Raw genomic sequence first — 19,409 nt, forward strand, 5'->3', positions numbered from 1 at the left:
AATTAGAACTTACTTTGTTATACTTTATGCCAACAAATTTGATAACCTAAGTGAATTGGAAGAATACTTAACAAAAATATAGATTGACCAGATTAACAGAGGGAGAAGGAAATTGCTTAAATAGTCCCATTTTGGGAAAAAAGAAATAGAACAAGCTATTAATCAGCTCCCAAAGAAAACAATTTCCAAGATGCAATGGATTTACATGTGAATTCTATCAAACATTTAAAGAACAATTAACTCCAATACTATATAAACTATTTGAAAAAAACAGGGGAAAAAGACTCCTACCTAATTCCTTTTATGACACAAATATAGTATTGAAACCTAAACCAGGTAGAACAAAAAAAGAGAAAGAAAATTATAGACCAATATCCCTAATGAATATTGATGCAAAAATGTTAAATAAAATATAAGCAAAGAGATTACAGAAAACCACCCCCAGGATAATACACCATGACCAAGTAGGATTTATATCAGGAATGCTGGGCTGGTCCAATTTTATGAAAACTTAGCATCATTGACTATATCAATAGTCTAAATTAACAAAAAAAAATATGATTATCTCAATAGATGCAGAAAAAGTATTTGATAAAATCCAATACCCATTCCAATTAAAAACACTAGAGAGTTTAAAAATAAAAGGACTTTTCCTTAAAATACTATCATTTATTTAAAACCATCAGTAAGCATCATATGTAATGGGGATAAGCTGGAATCATTCCCAATAAAATCAGGGGTGAAACAAGTTTGCCCACTATCACCATTACTATACAATATTGTATTAGAAATGCTAGGTTTGGCAGAAAGAGAAGAAAAAAAGATTAAAGAAATTAGAGTAGGTAATGAGGAAACCAAATTATCACTCTTTGCAGATAATATGATGGCATACTTAGAGAAACCTAGAGAATCAACTAAAAAAAAAAAAAACTATTAGAAATAATCCACAACTTCAGCAAATTTGCAGAATACAATACAAGTCCACATAAATCATCAGCATTTTTATACATCACTAACAAAATCCAACAGCAAGAGATACAAAGAGAAATTCCATTTAAAATAACTGTCAGTAGTATAAAATATTTAGGAATCTATCTGCCAAGGGAAAGTCAGGAACTATATGAGCAAAACTACAAAACACTTTCCACACAAATACAGTCACATCTCAAAAATTGGAAAAATACTAAATGCTTTTGGATAGATTGGGGGAACAGAATAAAGGTGACAATACTACTTAAACTAATGTGTTTATTTAGTTCCATAACAAACAAATTCCCATGAAACTATGTTACTGACCTACCAAAAAAAAAATCATCTGAAAGAACAAAAGATCAAGAATTCAAGGGAACGAATGAAAAAGAAAAATGCAAATGAAGGTGACCTAGCTGTAATTGATCTAAAACTCTATTATAAAGCAGAGGTCATGAAAACTAGTTAAGAAATAGAACAGTTGATCAATGGAATATCTAGATTCATAGGACAAAATAGTCAATGTCTATAGGAATCTAATGTTTGACAAACTAAAGACCCCAACTTTTGGGATAAGAATTCACGAACAAAAACTGCTGGGAAAATTGGAAACTAGTGTGAGATACTAGGTATTGAGCCACATTTAACATCTTATACCAAGATAAGATCGGAATGGGTTCATGATTTATATATAAGGAATGACACTATAAACAAATTAGAAGAAGATAAGATAGTTTACCTTTTAGATCTGTGGAGGAAGAAGGAATTTGTGACCAAAGAAGAACTAGAGATCTTCATTGGTCACAAAATAGATAACTTTGATTTTATTAAGTTTAAAAGTTTTTATACAAACAAAAGTATGTAGAACAGGTTAGAAGAGAAGCAATAAAATCGGAAAACATTTTGCATTCAAAGCTTCTAATGAAGGCCTCATTTCTAAAATATATAGGTAATTAATTCAAATTTATAAGAATTCAAGCCATTCTCCAATTGATAATTGGTCAAAGAATATGAACTGACAGTGTTCAGATGAAGAAATTAAAATCATTTCTAGTCATATGAAAAGGTTCTCCAAATCACTATTGATCAGAGAAATGCAAATTAAGACAACTCTGAGATACCACTACAGACCTCTCAGATTGGCTAAGATGATAGGAAAATATGATATATTTTGAAGGGAATGTGGGAAAACTGGGACATTGAAGGAAATTGCTTAAATAGTCCCATTTTGGAAAAAAGAAATAGAACAAGCTATTAATCAACTCCCAAAGAAAACAACTTTGGGATAAGAATTCATTAACAAAAACTGTTGGGAAAATTGGAAACTAGTGTGACAGATACTAGGTATTGACCCACACCTAACACCTTATGCTAACAAATATTGGTTAGTTGCTCTAACATGAAACACATTTAAGTGTGGAACTGTGAATGGATCCAACCATTCTGGAGAGCAATTTGGAACTATGGTAAAAAAGTTATCAAACTGCACATACCTTTTGACTCAGCAGTGTTACTACTAGGCTTTTATCCCAAATAGATATTAAAGGTGGGAAAATGACCTACATGTGCAAAGATGTTTGTGGCAACCCTTTTTGCAGTGGCTAGAAACTGGAAATTGAACAGATGTCCATCAATTGGAGAATGACTTAATAAGTTATGGTATTTGAATGGTATGGAATTTTATTGTTCTGTAAGAAAAGATCAACAGGACGATTTCAGAGAGGCCTAGAGAGACTAACATGAATTGGTGCTTAGTGAAATGAGGAGAACCAGGAGATCATTATACCCGGCAACAACAAGACTATACAATGATCAATCATAATGGATGTGGCTCTCTTTAACAATGAGATGATTCAAACCAGTTCCAATTGTTCAGTGATGAAGAGAGCCATATGCATCCAGAGAGAGGACTGTGGGAACGGAGTGTGGACTGCAACATAGCATTTACACTCTTTCTATTGATGTTTTGCTTGCATTTTGTTTTGTTTCTCAGGTTTTTTTTTTCTTCTTGATCTGATTTTTCTTGTGCAGCAAGATAATTGTATAAATATGTATACATGTACTGGATTTAACATATTTAACATTTATTGGACTACCTGCCATCTAGGAGAGGGGGTGGGGGAAGAAGAGAAATGTTTGGAACAGAAAATTTTGCAAGGATCAATGATGAAAAATTACCCATGCATGCTTTGTAAATAAAAAGCTTTAATAAAAATAAATTAACGATTTGGCCTATTCTGTTTTTAAGTGTTATTTTGTGTAATTTTTTTTGTCTTCTTTACCAAGCTGTTTACTTGTTGTTCATGATTTTTTGTATCATTCTCATTTCTGTTACCAATTTTTCTTCTACCTCTATTATTTGATTTTCAAAATTACTTTTTGAGCTCGCAGTGTTCTGAGATGAGAGCAATTTATATATTTTTTCTTTAAAGTAAAATACAAAACAAGAAAAACCCAATAAAAAAGAAAAAAAAGGCAGAAAAAGGAAAAACAAAACAAAACATTGACATCAGTAAGAATTCATAATATATAATAAGGGATTTCCATTTCAAGCAAACAAATATAATAGTACAAGATATTTTATTCATTACTGTCCATCTATTCTTTATTTCCTTATAGGTTATTTTTATGTTCTCTGCTACCTACTTTGTACTGTATTCTTTTTTTCCCCTTTTATTCCCCCAACAACCCCATAAAAGCTACAGTTAAGCACCAATTCTTTTTTTTTTTTGGAGGCTTTGAATGTTATCATCTGAGTATGTGTTTTGATCTTCCTTGTCGGTATAGTAAATTTCTATAAGTATTTTTTTCTGTTTTGTATTCATTTTGTCAGCCTGTTACTTGACTTTTAACTCTTGTTAAAGTAGGATTATGCTTCTATAGAGGCTGAACTGTCTAAGCTTCCATGATTTTGCATAGCTATTTTTAGAGATACTTCTAGGCACCTCTAAGTTTTCAGATTTTTCAAGTCTTTAGTTCTTCTTTTTTTTTTGAAAAGTTCCTTCAGAAAATTTTTATTCCACTTATCCCAACATTTTAATACACATGTTCTTAACAGTCATGACTGGATTGTTCGTGAAAATTTTACAAAACATTAAACAAATCTCACCATCATCTCAAGTGATTTCCCTGTAAACTATTTACATTTAACATATTTACATTTTGACATGACTGTTAGGCAAGTATAAAAAAATCACATAAGCAAAAAAAAAAAATCTTTTAAAAGTTAAACATGTGGCTGTTTAAAAATTTTAATTCTATTTTTGATATATAGTGACTTTATGAATATCAAACAATCAATGAATCTTTACTTGTATGTTTTTTCTTAGATTGCCTAAATCATATAAATACAAATAAAATGAGTGTAGCAAAAATAGTGAAAGGGAATAACAGGTAACTTTTCAAATAATGGAATATGAACTGTTTCTTCTTGTCTCCAGAGTAAAATTACTGGGTTAAAATGTCTTAAGGAACACTTTTGCAATTGCAATCATTAAGGTGTACACATTGAAATTGTGTATTCCATAGATATGCATGGAGTGACATGTAATATCTATAGGACATCTGTTTGCATCATAGTCATGAGTGCTCCAACTCTAAAGTACCCATAATGACCATACTCATGGCTGGAACCAAATTATCCCTTTATCCCTCTACTATGACAGACCAATATGTAATCAGTTTTTTTTTTTTTGCATAAACATGAAAGCTGTTTTAATATTGGCCTTGTGGAATAACAATTTACCAAAAGTAGATGTTAATCTTATTAAATGGTATGAAAATTCCAAATAGCCATATTGGCTGCCTCAGAGGAAAAGAAATAAATCCTCGAATGTTAATTGGCTCTACTTCCCTAATATTAAACCAAAATAAAAAAGAAAAACACATGGAAAACATAGAAATCTAAATAGTAGTAACATAAATATATTATAAATCACCAAAAAAATTTGTGGGACAGCATGGATGGCAAATGGCCTACTGTGTAAATTTTAGAATAAGGAAGAAAAAATTTAGAAGACTGCTTAATTCTCCACTTCTTCAGTTTCATCTCCTTGGGTGCCCGCTGTTTATAATGTCAAATTGTCTCTCAATAATTGCATTATTAGTGTGCTGTCTTTATAAGATTTTTCATTTAATCTATAGAATTCAGTGATGGTTTCATGAAAATATATTTTTGCAAGGGAACAGGCTTTCTCTGGAGAGTTTAGGATCTTATAATAGAACACAGATAAGTTCAAGGCCAGAACTAATTTTATGGGGATGCATTGGTCTGATCTCCTTTTTGCTCATTTCAAATACTTCTTGATATGATTATTGTGATTGATCCACTATTACTTTTTTCTCATCACCAGTAGCAACCTCAACTAAATAATAGTAGCAGTCTCCTTTCATTTTCAAAAAGAAAACTGTTTTCAGCTTGTGAAGCATTAGGAATTAAGAACTTTTCCAATAGAGACAATACATCATTATATATATATATATATACACACATATATGTATATATATATATATATATATATATATATATAAATATAATATATATATATATAATTTTTTCCTCAGCACCTTCCATCTTTCACTCAATACTTGAAACAATCCTCCAAGATGACCTTCCTGTCCCTATGACATTTTTGTAAGCAACAGAGAGAAGATTCCTTTTCTCCTTGAATAATTCAGCTCCTCGCTCAATTAGACTTCATGCAGGCAGCAATGTCATCATATCTCTTGGCCATTTTGGCTTTCTTCACCAGCTTATTTATATCCATGACTAAATGTTCTGTTCTCCATTTGAGTGGCAGTGGTGAATGGACAGATTTAAAGTTTAGCAATCTCTAGGTGGCAGCAATGGCCCAGTTCTTATTTACTGTGTTTTTACTATTCTCTTGGACTATCTATGCTCTATGAGAAAACACAAGCATTCCTTTCTGTCCTGTACATGTGAAGAGGGTCCATAATCATCCACTGTGGCTGCAGGTTATAGTGTGCTAGTGTTCCTCCTCCTCCTCACCCTAGGATTACCACGCAGGACTGTGACATCTATTTAAGTATGGGCAAAGCAACAGTATACTGCCTCAGTACTAGCAAAGAGACTCTCCTTTTGACTAGTGTTTGATTTGCTTACTTTTTGTGCGCTGAGATTTCTAGAAGCAATCCCTTCTGTTGCTGATTCAGTGGCTCCCAAAGCCTGCTCCTATTTGCTGCGGTCCTTTCTATGCTGGCAGATCTGTGTTGATTATGTTGTACTCTCTTCCTGATGTGATAGACTTTTCCTAATCACTGTCCAAATTGTCTTAGGCTGGAAAATTGTTTCACTCCATCTTTTTTTGTGGATTCTGATGGTATAGAATTTTCTCAGAATCATTATTTAAAAGTTTTTTGAGGGATTGGGGGACAGCACAGTAAAGTCCCTGGCATTATTCCTTTCTCTTGGGTCCACATCCTACCACATATTTTCAATCTGGTGATATTCCTTGATGTTCCTTAAACATTTTCAGACTCACTGGGCTTATATCCCAAAGAGATCTTAAAGAAGGGAAAGGGACCTGTATGTACAAGAATGTTTGTGTAGTGGCCAGAAACTGGAAACTGAGTAGATGCCCATTAATTGGAGAATGGCTGAATAAATTGTGGTATATGAATATTATGGAATATTATTGTTTGGTAAGAAATGACCAACAGGATGATTTCAGAAAGGTCTGGAGAGATTTACATGAACTGATGCTGAGTGAAATGAGCAGGACCAGGAGATCATTATATACTTCAACAACAATACTATATGATGATCAATTCTGATGGACCTGGCCATCTTCAGCAATGAGATGAACCAAATCAGTTCCAATGGAGCAGGATTAAACTGAACCAGCTATACCTCATGAAAGAACTCTGGGAGATGACTAAGAAACATTACATTGAATTCCCAATCCTTATGTTTTTGACCGCCTGCATTTTTGATTTCCTTCACAGGCTAATTGTACAATATTTCAGAATCCAATTCTTTTTGTACAGCAAAATAACGGTTTGGTCATGTATGCTTATTGTGTATCTAATTTATACTTTAATATATTTAATGTCTACTGGTCATCCTGCCATCTAGGGGAGAGGGTGGAGGGAAGGAGGGGAAAAATTGGAACAAAAGATTTGGCAATTGTCAATGCTGTAAAATTACCTATGCATATAACTTGTAAATAAAAAGCTATTAAAAATTAGAAAAAAAGAAATGAATTTTTTTGGGGAAAAATGAATGATATTAAAAAAACTTTTAAAAAATTTTCAGATTCTGTGACTGTTTACTTGGTCCTATGACTAAAATCCCTCTTCATTCTCATCTCTATTTCCTAATTTCTCTAGTTTTCAAATCTCACCTAAAATCCAACTTTCTACAGGAAGTCTTTCCTAAATCCTTCTTAATTTTAGCACTTTCCCTCTATAATTATTTCACATTTATTTAAGCATTATTTTTTTAAAATTTATTATAGTGTTTTATATACAAAACATATGCATGTGTAATTTTTTTAACATTGACCCTTGCAAAAACTTCTGTTCTAACTTTTACCCTCCTTCCCCTCATCTCTTCCCCTAGATGGCAGCTAGTCCCATATATGTTAAATATGTTAAAGTGTATGTTAAATTCTATATATATGTGTGTGTATATATGTACATGTATGTATGAATGTACATACATACATGTGTGTGTATATATATATATATATATATATATATATATATATATATACACACACATATTTAGACAGTTATCTTGTTACACAGGAAAGATTGGAATTAGGAAGAAGGTTAAAAATAACCTGAAAAGAAAATAACAAAAATGCAAGCAAACAGTAACAGAAAGAGTAGAAATGTCAAGATGTGGGCCATACTAATTTCCCAGTGTTCTTTCTCTGAGTGTAGCTGGTTCTGTTCATTACAGATCAATTGGAACTGATTTGGATCCTCTCATTGTTGAAGAGAGCCACATCCATCAGAATTTGGTTCTGCTCATTTCACTTACCATCATTTAATGTATGTCTCTCCAAGCCTCTATATATGCACCCTACTGGTCATTTCTTATAGAATAAGAATATTCTATAATATTCATATACCACAATTTATTCAGCCAATCTCCAAGTTATGGGCATCTCTTCAATTTCCAGCTTCTAGCCACTACAAAAAGGGCTGCCACAGACATTTTTTTCACATACAAGTCCCTTTTCCTTCTTTAATAACTCTTTGGGATATAAGGTCAGTAGAAACACTGCTGGATCAAAGTTTAATATGCACAGTTTAATAACTTTTTGAGTATAATTCCAAATTGCTCTCCAAAATGGTTGGATCCATTCACAACTCCATCAACAATGCATTAGTATTCCAGTTTTCTCACATCCCCTCCAACATTCATCATTATCTTTTCCTGTCATCTTAGTCAATCTGATAGGTGTGTAGGGGTATCTCAGAGTTGTCTTAATTTGCATTTCTCTGATCAACAATGATTTCAAACACCACAAAAAGGGATTTTGTTAGTGATGTATAAAAATATCGATGATTCATGTGGATTTATTTTGTATCCTGAAATGACTAGAAATAATTTTAATTTCTTCATTTGAAAATTGTCTGTTCATATCCTTTGACCATTTATCAATTGGAGAATGACTTTATTTCTTATAAATTATAGTCAGTTCTCTATATATTTTGAATATGAGGCCTTTATTAGAACCTTTAACTGTAAAAATGTTTTCCCAGTTTATTGCTTCCCTTCTAATTCTGTCTGCATTAGTTATATTTGTACAAAGCTTTTTAACTTGATATAATCAAAATTTTCTATTTTGTGATCAATAATAACCTCTAGTTCTTCTTTGGTCACAAATTCCTTCCTTATCCACAGGTCAGAGAGGTAAATGATCATATGTTCTTCTAATTTATTTATAATCTCATTCTTTATGGCTAGATCATAAAACCATTTTGATCTTATCTGGTTTATGGTGTTAAGTATGGGTCAATGCCTAGTTTCTGCCATACTAATTTCCAATTTTCCCAGCAATTTTTGTCACATTATGAATTCTTATCACAAAGGCTGGGGTCTTTGGGTTTGTCAAACACTAGATTGCTATAGTTATTGAATATTTTGTCCTGTGAACCTAATCTATTCCACTGATCAACTGGTCTATTTCTTAGCCAATACCAAATGGTTTTGGTGACTACTACATTATAATATAATTTTTGATCAGGTAGAGGTAGGCCAGCTTCATTTGATTTTTTTTCATTAGTTCCAGTGAAATTCTTGACCTTTTGTTTTTCCAGATAAATTTTGTTGTTTTTTTTCTAGGTCATTAAAATAGTTTCTTGGGAGTCTGATTGGTGTAGCACTAAATAAATAGATTAGTTTAGATAGTATTGTCATCTTTATTCTATTCATTTGACCTATCCAGGAGCACTTAATATTTTTCCAATTCTTTAGATCTGACTTTACTTGTGTGGAAAATGTTTTGTAGTTTTGCTCATATAGTTACTGATTTTTCCTTGGCAGATTGATTCCCCAATATTTTATACTATTGATAGTTATTTTAAATGGAATTTCTCTTTGTATCTCTTGCTGTTGGATTTTGTTAGTGATGTATAAAAATGTCGATGATTCATGTGGATTTATTTTGTATCCTGAAACTTTGCTAAAGTTTTGAATTATTTCTAATAGCTAATCTCTGGGGTTCTTTAAGTATACTATCATATCATCTGCAAAGAGTGATAATTTGGTTACCTCGTTACCTACTTTAATTCTTTTAATCTCTTTCTCGACTCTTATTGCAGAGGCCAGTGTTTCTAATACAATATTGAATAATAATGGTGATAGTGGGCAACCTTGCTTCACTCCAGATCTTACCGGGAAAGGTTCCAGTTTATCCCCATTACATATGATGCTTACTGATGGTTTTAACTAAATGCTACTGACTATTTTAAGGAAAAGTTTATTTATTCCCATACTCTCTAATGTTTTGAATAGGAATGGGTGTTGGATTTTATCAAATGCTTTTTCTGTATCTATTGAAATGATCATATTGTTTTTGTTAATTTGGTCATTGATACAGTCAGTGATGCTAATAGTTTTCCTAATATTGAACCAGCCCTGCATTCCTGGTATAAATCCTACTTGGTCATAGTGTATTATCCTGGGGATGATTTTCTGTAATCTTTTTGCTAATATTTTATTTAAGATTTTAGCATCAATATTCATTAGGGAGATTGGTCTATAATTTTCTTTCTCTGTTTTCAGCCTACCTGGTTTAGGTATCAGTACCATATCTGTGTCATAAAAGGAGTTTGGTAGGACTCCTTCAATCCCTACTTCTTCAAATAGTTTATTTAGCATTGGAGTTAATTGATCTTTAAATGTTTGATAGAATTCAGATGTAAATCCATCTGGTCCTGGGGTTTTTTTCTTAGGGAGTTGATTGATAGTTTGTTCTATTTCTTTTTCTGAGATAGGAGTGTTTAGGATATTTACTTCTTCCTCTGTTAGTTTAGGTAAGCTATATTTTTGGAGGTATTCTTCTATTTCATTTAAGTTGTCGTATTTATTGGCGTAAAGTTGGGCAAAGTAACTCCTAATTATTGCTCTAATTTCCTCTTCGTTAGTGGTGAGTTCTCCCTTTTCATTTTTAAGACTAACAATTTGATTTTCCTCTTTCCTTTTTTTAATCAGATTTACTAAGGGTTTGTCTATTTTGTTGGTTTTTTCATAGAACCAACTCTTAGTTTTATTAATCAATTCAATAGTTTTTTTACTTTCAATTTTATTGATCTCTCCTTTTATTTTTTGAATTTCAAGTTTAGTGTTTGATTGGGGTTTTTAATTTGTTCCTTTTCTAGCATTTTTAGTTGCAAGCCCAATTCATTGACCTTCTCTTTCTCTATTTTATACAAATAGGCCTCTAGAGATATGAGATTTCCCCTTATTACCGCTTTGGCTGCATCCCATACATTTTGGTATGATGTCTCATTATTATCATTTTCTTGGATGAAGTTATTAATTATGTCTATAATTTGCTGTTTCACCCAATCATTCTTTAGTATGAGATTATTTAGTTTCCAATTATTTTTTGGTCTACTTTCCTGTGGCTTTTTATTGAATGTAATTTTCAATGCATCATGGTCTGAAAAGGATGCATTCACTATTTCTGCCTTACTGCATTTGAGTTTGAGGTTTTTATGTCCTAATATATGATCAATTTTTGTATAAGTTCCATGAACTGCTGAAAAGAAGGTGTACTCCTTTCTGTCCCCATTACATTTTCTCCAGAGATCTATCATATCTAATTTTTCTAGTATTCTATTTATCTCTTTGACTTCTTTCTTATTTATTTTGTGGTTTGATTTATCTAATTCTGAGAGTGCAAGGTTGAGATCTCCCACTATTATAGTTTTACTGTCTATTTCTTCTTGCAGCTCTCTTAATTTCTCTTTTAGGAATTTAGATGCTACACTACTTGGTGCATATATATTTAATATAGATACTTCTTCATTATTCATTCTACCCTTTAGCAAGATATAGTGCCCTTCCTTATCTCTTTTGATTAGATCAATTTTTGCTTTAGCTTGATCTGAGATCAGGATGGCTACCCCTGCTTTTTTGGCTTCACCTGAAGCATAGTAGATTTTGCTCCAACCTTTTACCTTTAACCTGCATGTATCACCCCGCTTCAGGTGTGTTTCCTGTATACAACATATTGTAGGATTCTGGCTTTTAATCCATTCTGCTAACCGCTTCCTCTTTATAGAGGAGTTTACCCCGTTCACATTTATGGTTAAAATGACCAATTCTGTATTACTTGCCATCTTGTTGACCCCGGTTTATGCTTTTCTCCCTTCTTACTCCTTACCCCCTCCCTTACCCCCCTTCCCAGTATTAAGCTTGTGAGCTCCCCTTGCTTCTCACAGCCCTCCCTTTTTCAGTATCCCTCCCCTCCCCTTAGAGTTCCCCCCCCCCAACTTACCCCTTTCCCTCCCAGTTCCCGTATTCCCTTCCACTTAGCTTATTCCTTCCTTTTTCACTTTTCCCTTCTCACTTTTCAATGAGGTGGGAGAAGTTTCACCATAGATTGAATATGTCTAAAATTCTTCTCTTACTGCCAATTCTGGAAGCAGTAAAATACTCACTATTTTCATTCCTCTCCATTCTTTCTCTCAGATATACTAGGTTTTCTTTGCCTCTTCATGAAATGTAGTACCCCCACTTTCCCTTTTTTCTAGTACAATGTCCTTTCCTCAACTAGTTTCTAGAACAAGGTATACATGTATTTTTTATACATCTTTACAGCCGAAATATAGTTCCCAAGATTAATCTTTACCTTTTTAGATTTCTCTTGAGTTCTGTGCTTGTAGATCAAATTTTTTGTTAAGTTCTGGCTTTTTCATCAGAAATAGATGAAATTCGCTTATTTCGTTGAATGACCATCTTCTTCCCTGGAAAAAGATGCTCAATCTCGCTGGGTAAGTTATTTTTGGTTGCATACCAAGTTCCTTAGCCTTTCGGAATATCATATTCCAGGCCCTTCGATCCTTTAATGTGGATGCTGCCAGATCCTGGGTGATCCTTATTGTGGCTCCTTGATACTTGAATTGGGTTTTTCTAGCCGCTTGCAGTATTTTTTTCCTTTGCCTGAGGGTTCTGGCATTTGGCCACTATATTCCTTGGTGTTTTGATTTTAGGATCCCTTTCAGTAGGGGATCGATGAATTCTTTCAATGTCTATTTTACCTTCTGTTTCTATGACTTCTGGCAGTTCTCTTTGATAATTTCCTGGAAGATAGTGTTCAGGCTTTTTTTTTCATCATACTTTTCTGGAAGTCCGATGATTCTCAGGTTGTCTCTCCTGGATCTGTTTTCCAGGTCTGTTGTCTTCCCCAGAAGGTATTTCACATCCTTTTCCATTGTTTGATTTTTTGGATTTGCTTGACTGATTCTTCTTGTCTCCTCGAGTCATTCAATTCCAATTGTTCGACCCTGATTTTCAGTGAGGTATTTTCTTCACTCACTTTTTTAAGATCTTTTTCTAATTGTCCAATTGAGTTCTTTTGTTCTGTGGAATTTTTTTCCATTTCGCCAATTTTGTTTTTTAGAGAGCTGTTTTCTGTTTTCCAGTTCACTAATCCTATTTTTCAAGGATTTGGTTTCTTTATCCACTCTCTCTTTAACTGACTTCTCCAGGCTCTTTTGCCAAGCCTCCCTCTCCTTTTGCAGAGCCTCCCTCTCCTTTTCCCATTTTTCTTCTAGCTCCCTTGTGAGAGCCTTTTTAATTTCCTCCATGAGATTCATCTGTGCTGAGGGATATAAGGTCTCCTCCTTCGGGGATTCACCTGGGGACTGTTTGTTTTTAGTCTCCTCAGGGTTTGGAGTCTGCTCTTTATCTGTATAAAAGCTGTCCAGGGTTAAATTCTTTTTCAGTTTCTTGCTCATTCTGTCTATTTATCAAAGACAAACTATCAAAGAAACAGAAGGAAAAAAAACCCCTTGAATGGAGGCTGCTTTCTTTGGGGAGGGGCAGGGTATTCGTGAGGCACAGGTCCTACTGTGCTATGGCGCCTGCGCACTGAGATCCGAGCGCTCTGAGATCCGAGCGGGCTAAGACACTGTGGGGGAGGGGTGGCCAGGTCCCTAGAAACTCCAGCTGTTTGGGATTGTATTCTTCACCCCCGGTGTTTTTAGCTTCTCTGCTGGGCTGCTGACTTGCTCCTATAGCAAAGCTCTCACCGCAGAGACGGCTGCGGTCCTACCCCCTCTCCGCTCCACCCGGTTCTGAGCTGCTATCTGTGCTCTGGTTGCAGCTGCTGCTACCCGCAGACTGCTTCCAAATACCGTCCCCGCCCTCGCGCAAAAACAGACCTTTCTTGACGAGTCTCAAGGATGGTTTCTCTTGGTAAGTAATTGTATGGTTTTTTTTTTCAGTCGAGCATTAATTCAGAGGCATGAAATGAAATGAATAGTGAGAGAAAAACACGGAGATTACACAGAAGTGTATTTCCTCTCCGCCATCTTGGCCGGAAGTCCTCCCACAGAGATTTTAAAGAAGGGAAAGGGACCTGTATGCACAAGAATGTTTGTGGCAGCCCTCTTTATAGTGGCCAGAAACTGGAAACTTTATAGTGGCCAGAAGTGTATGCCCGTCAATTGGAGAAGGGCTGAATAAATTGTGGTATATGAATATTATGGAATACTATTGTTCTGTAAGAAATGAAAAGATGATTTCAGAAAGGCCTGGAGAGGCTTACATGAAGTGATGCTGAGTGAAATGAGCAGGACCAGAAGATCATTATATGCTTCAACAACAATACTATAGGATGATCAATTCTGATGGACGTGGCCCTCTTCAACAATGAGATGAACCAGATCAGTTCGAATAGAGCAATAATGAATTGAACCAGCTACACTCAGTAAAAGATCTTTAGGAGATGACTATGAACCACTACATAGAATTCCCAATCCCTCTATTTATGTCCACCTGCATTTTTGATTTCTTTCACAGGCTAATTGAACACTATTTCAAAGTCTGATTATTTTTGTACAGCAAAATAATGGTTTGGACATGTATACACATATTGTATTTAACTTATACTTTAACACATTTAATATGTATTGGTCAACCTGCCATCTCGGGGAAGGGGTGGGGGGAAAGAGGGGACAAGTTGAAACAAAAGGTTTTGCAGTTGTCAATACTGAAAAATTACCCATGCATTTATCTTGTAAATAAAAAGCTATAATAATAATAATTAATTTTAAAAAAAAGAAAAGAAAAGCAAATACACAATGCAAAAAAAAAAAAAAGAAATCTTCTTTAGATCCGCTCTCTTGTCATGCCTTTTTCAACCAAAATTCTTAGAAAAAAGTCTGTAATTTGTTTTCACTTTCTCTTTCATTCATTCCTCAGTCCTTTGAAATTTACTTTCTAACCTTGTTACTTAATTGCGTTCCCTCCAAAGTCACCAATATTTTTTTTAATTGCAAATATGATAGGTTTTTTTTTTCAGTCTTACTTCTTTTAATATTTATTCTATTCTCATTATTCTATTTAATTATTCTATTTAATACCCTTGAATATTTTCTCATTCTGGATATGTTCTCATCTGTTTTGGTGATTCCATTATCTCTGGGACTTTCTCCCACTTGTCTGAAGATCCCTTCCTTCTGTCTCTGTGTCTCTATTTCTCTTTCTCGCTCTGTCTCTCTCTCTTGTTTTTGTTTTTGCTTTTATTTTTGTTTTTGTTTTGCTGGCTCATCACGCATATCATGTGGCCAATTTGTGAGCATTCCTCAAAGTTCTATCCTAAGCCTCCTCCCCCTTTTTTTCTGATGTACTGTTTCCAGACATAATAACTGGATAGGAGACTGATAGAAGGTAGGATAGATAGATAGATAGAGCTTCTATTAAGTGCTTACTACACAAGTGCAGTGAATACAAGTAACTAAGGCAGTTTAAGCCCTTAAAGGACATCATATTCTAATAAGAGAAAATAACCCAGAAAGAGTATCAGGGAGAGAATTCTGGGAAGAAGGCAGAGTGAGTTAGTAAATTTCAAGCTTTCCTGATTTCCACCACAAATAGAACACATTTGCACCTCAGGACAAACACATATTGGTAAATAAGCAAGAAAACTTGAGGCAGAACAGGGATCCTCCAGATAAAATCTGACAAAATCTAAAGAATTAATCTGAATGTAGTACAGACACCTCCAAGCTAGCTCAGCATAAACATCAAGTGGGGATTCCTCAGGCTATCTGGTTGTGGCTGGAGTCTCAAGAGGAACCATATAGATTTTCATCTGCTGGACTGTTTGTGGAGTTGGGATTTGAGTCAGGAAAGACAAAGTGAAACTCAGCCAATTGGAAATGCCAGGCCCACCTGTGATTCTGAGATGCAGCTCTGAATGTGAAGAAATCAGAACCTGGTAAGGGCAGAGGCAGTGGGGCAGGGATCCTGCTGGCTGTGGGCACATGCAGGAGGGTGGAGTGCTTAATTTAAGGTTCCTGGTCAGAGTGGAGAGCTTAAAGGAAGTTTGAGGTACCATCCCCCCACCCCAAGACTGGAGGCCTTACACCAATATCTTTTATTTTTAAAAAATGAAGAAGCATAGAAGAAAGAACCCCACCATTGAAACATGTTATGGGAACAGGGAAAACCAGAATTCATCTTCAGAGGATGATACTTTACTTAAAAAAAACTTATATCTCAGAGAATAACATGAAATGGCTCCCTGCCAGAGAGAATTTATAGAATTAAAAAATCAAATGAGGTTCAATGAAGAACAACTAAGAAAAAATTAAAACCATTCAAGAAAAATGAAAATAACTATTTTAAAATTAGAATTGGTCAAGAGGAAGTCAGTGAAACTATAAGAGACCAAGAAATAACAAAACAGATTATAAAGAATGAGAAATAGAACAGAATGTGAAACATTTCATAAGAAAATCAACAGGTATGAAGAACAGATCAAGAAGAGAAAATATAAGAATAATTGGACTACCAAAAGTTGTGACCAAAAAAGATAACCTTGACACAATAATGCAGGAAATAATTCTAGAAAATTGTCCTGGAAGGATAAAACATGAGGGGAAAGTAGAAATAGAAAAAGTCCACTGATTACCACCTCAAAGTGATACTTTATGGAAAACACATTGAAATATTATTGCCAAATTTTGGAACCCCCATATTAAAGAGAAAATTTTGCATGAAGCAAGAAAAAAACAATTCAAATACTCTGGAGCTACAATTAGAATTGTACAAGATTTATCAACAGCTACAATAAAAGACCACAGGTTTTAGAATCATATCTAGAGACAAGGAAAATAGCTAGGTTTGCAGCCAAAAATATCATATCTAGCAAAATTATGTATAATTTTCAATGAGGAAAAAAATGGACATTCATCAAAGTGGCAGATTTTTAGGACTTTGTATCAACCAAACTTTAACTTAACAGAAAATTTAACATATAACCACCACTATTAAAGAGCAATTTGAAGGAACTCAACCTGGACAGACTGTTTAAACATGGACAAATTCTTTTGATTTTTTTTTTATTTGGGAAATGTATACTTCAATAATAGGGTAAGCTTAAAAGAAAGATTGGCAAAGTAAAGGTAAAAATAATAATGTTATATAAATGAGGTGCAGAGTTAAAATAGACACGAAGGCATTAGAGGGGAGAGGAGAACTGCAAATCTACTCACATTGGAAATGGGTTCAGTAGGTAATACTACATATGTACCACCATCCAAAATTTATAAAGAAATCAGAGGGGAGGGATAGTTGGATAGGGAAGCAAAGGATGAGGGGAAAAGATAAGGTAGGGGATGGGGGGAGGTTAAGTAATAGTAGGCCAAGTTATGGAGCAGAATTTAATGAAAGTTATCAAGGGTAGAAAAGACATGTGTGTATCTAGGATATGTGTGAATGTGTGTATGTATATATCTAAATATCTAAATATAAATATATATTTATATTTAATAGCAGGTTATTTGAATGAAATGGAGATATGTGTGTCTCTTTGTGTAAAAATGTATGTGTATGCAAATATTTACATATGTATATATAAATGTATATCCTTTCTTAATTTTATGCTGCTTGGGGGTGATGGAGTGATTGAAAGGGGGAAGAAAAAATTAAGTAAATAAGGTGTGCATCAAAGAACAGAACAATTCACAAAGAAGTAAAGACACTCATGAATGTAATTTCTTCTAATATATATATGCTTTCTTAAATTGGTATTTGTTGTTTTATATTTTAAATCTTCCCTGGTGTTCTGTTGGCTACATTCTAATATTATCTTTTATTTTATTTCATTTTTGTTTTTGTATTGCTGCTCTGTTTTTTCTTTTTGCTTATTTTTTTTTGGGGGGGGATTCGGGGGAGAGGAACAAGTAGGGAGGAAAGGAGAAGGATGCAAGGGAGAGAGGAGGAGAGTACATGTGCACAATAGCACAGGATGGAGTTAATCTGAAAGTGCTTTGGGAACCTAGAGCCAATTTAAGGCCAAGACTGGTATAATAATTCTAAGAATAAGAACTGGCCCAGGGTGGGAGATGGGGGGAAGATAGTCAATGAATGGGCAAGTAGGGGAGGGTGAGAGTGCTTGAGCTCTATAAGAGATACTTCATTATATAACATCTGGCACATTTTTTCACTGAGTGATATTTAATCTTATTCCTTGATTTTTGTTGGAAAGCCTTAAAAATCGGCACAGATGAGACTAGAGGCAAAACCACTTGATGTCAAAATATGATTAGATTGAATTGATTAGTTGAGTGAAATTGGATTATTTTGCTTTATCCTATTAATAGATAAAATATAGATAGATACAGATTAAAATAAAGATGAAATATTTATTTTCCTTATAATTTCTTTTTTTAAAAATGTAGGTTAATTTGTTTTTAAAGACCCAGGCTTATTTTGCTACATATCTGCTAATTTGTAAAGTATTTAAATCTAATTTTATTCTTGACAGGGTTAAATCTAGGCTTAAAAAGTCTGTGAATTCACATGAAATATCACATAATCCTGAGTGGGATTAAGATAGGTGTATGCATTTAGCTAAAGACCAGAAACTCTTTTAGGCCTAGAGTAAAGAATATCTTGATAAAGATACCTTGCTGCAGGCTATAATGGAAACACCATCTTTGAAAACTAACATGCTTAGCATTTTGAGATGCTCTAAGCACTGAAAGCTTTTTCATATGTGATACTTTTCACACAGAATTTATGTTCAAATTTTCTGGATCCATTTGAACAAAAATAGATAAATAGTGCATCCTAAACAACCTTCTAACATTCCCAAATCGATGTACTTTTGTGTGTATTTTGCATAAAATGCATAAAAAATGTTTTTTTGAGTTGGACATATTTAACCATCTAAATTGAGGTGTTATATGTTTCAATGCTGGCAGTTATTTGAAATATTTTAATTCATAATATAGTTATTACATTTACAAAGATAATTCAATTATTACTTCTCCCTTTCTATTATGGATGGATTAGATGGAAGACAAGTTATTTGACTTTTGGGTCTTTAAAAAAATGTGAGATGTTGACTTCTAACTTCTTGATTCTGAAGCTGTGAATAAAAAGTCAGTGTACAAGAAGCATGATTAAAATAATGAGGTACCAGTTATTCAAATATTTTAAGCATTATTTAATTTGTTTGTTGTTATACATTGTCTTTTAAAATGAAAATTGTTCCTTTCTTTAACTGCATAATTCAGAAAATAAAATTAGAAATCATCTTTTCTCATTATGAAGACCGTCCTCTCAAATTAAAAAAGCAGAATGTTATGTCATAAGCAAAGGTAATTTGATCTGTGTAGTTATTTTTTAGATAACCTATAACATTACTGATTTTAATTGTTTCATTTAGTTTTATTTCTTTTTTTTAGTTGACACAGTTTCTTTAGATAAACCATTATATGTT

General features: G+C 33.7%; 1 protein-coding gene and 1 pseudogene across 2 annotated transcripts in view; one reads left to right on the plus strand and one right to left on the minus strand.

Annotated features, from left to right (window-relative positions):
• GRID2 (glutamate ionotropic receptor delta type subunit 2) overlaps positions 1–19,409 on the plus strand; it is a 1,896,723-nt gene that overhangs the window by 1,023,799 nt on the left and 853,515 nt on the right. The window lies entirely within an intron of this gene.
• On the minus strand, positions 4,992–5,735 carry LOC127542065 (14-3-3 protein zeta/delta-like; annotated as a pseudogene).

Source organism: Antechinus flavipes, chromosome 6 (assembly GCF_016432865.1).
Source record: "Antechinus flavipes isolate AdamAnt ecotype Samford, QLD, Australia chromosome 6, AdamAnt_v2, whole genome shotgun sequence".
NCBI lineage: Eukaryota > Metazoa > Chordata > Mammalia > Dasyuromorphia > Dasyuridae > Antechinus > Antechinus flavipes.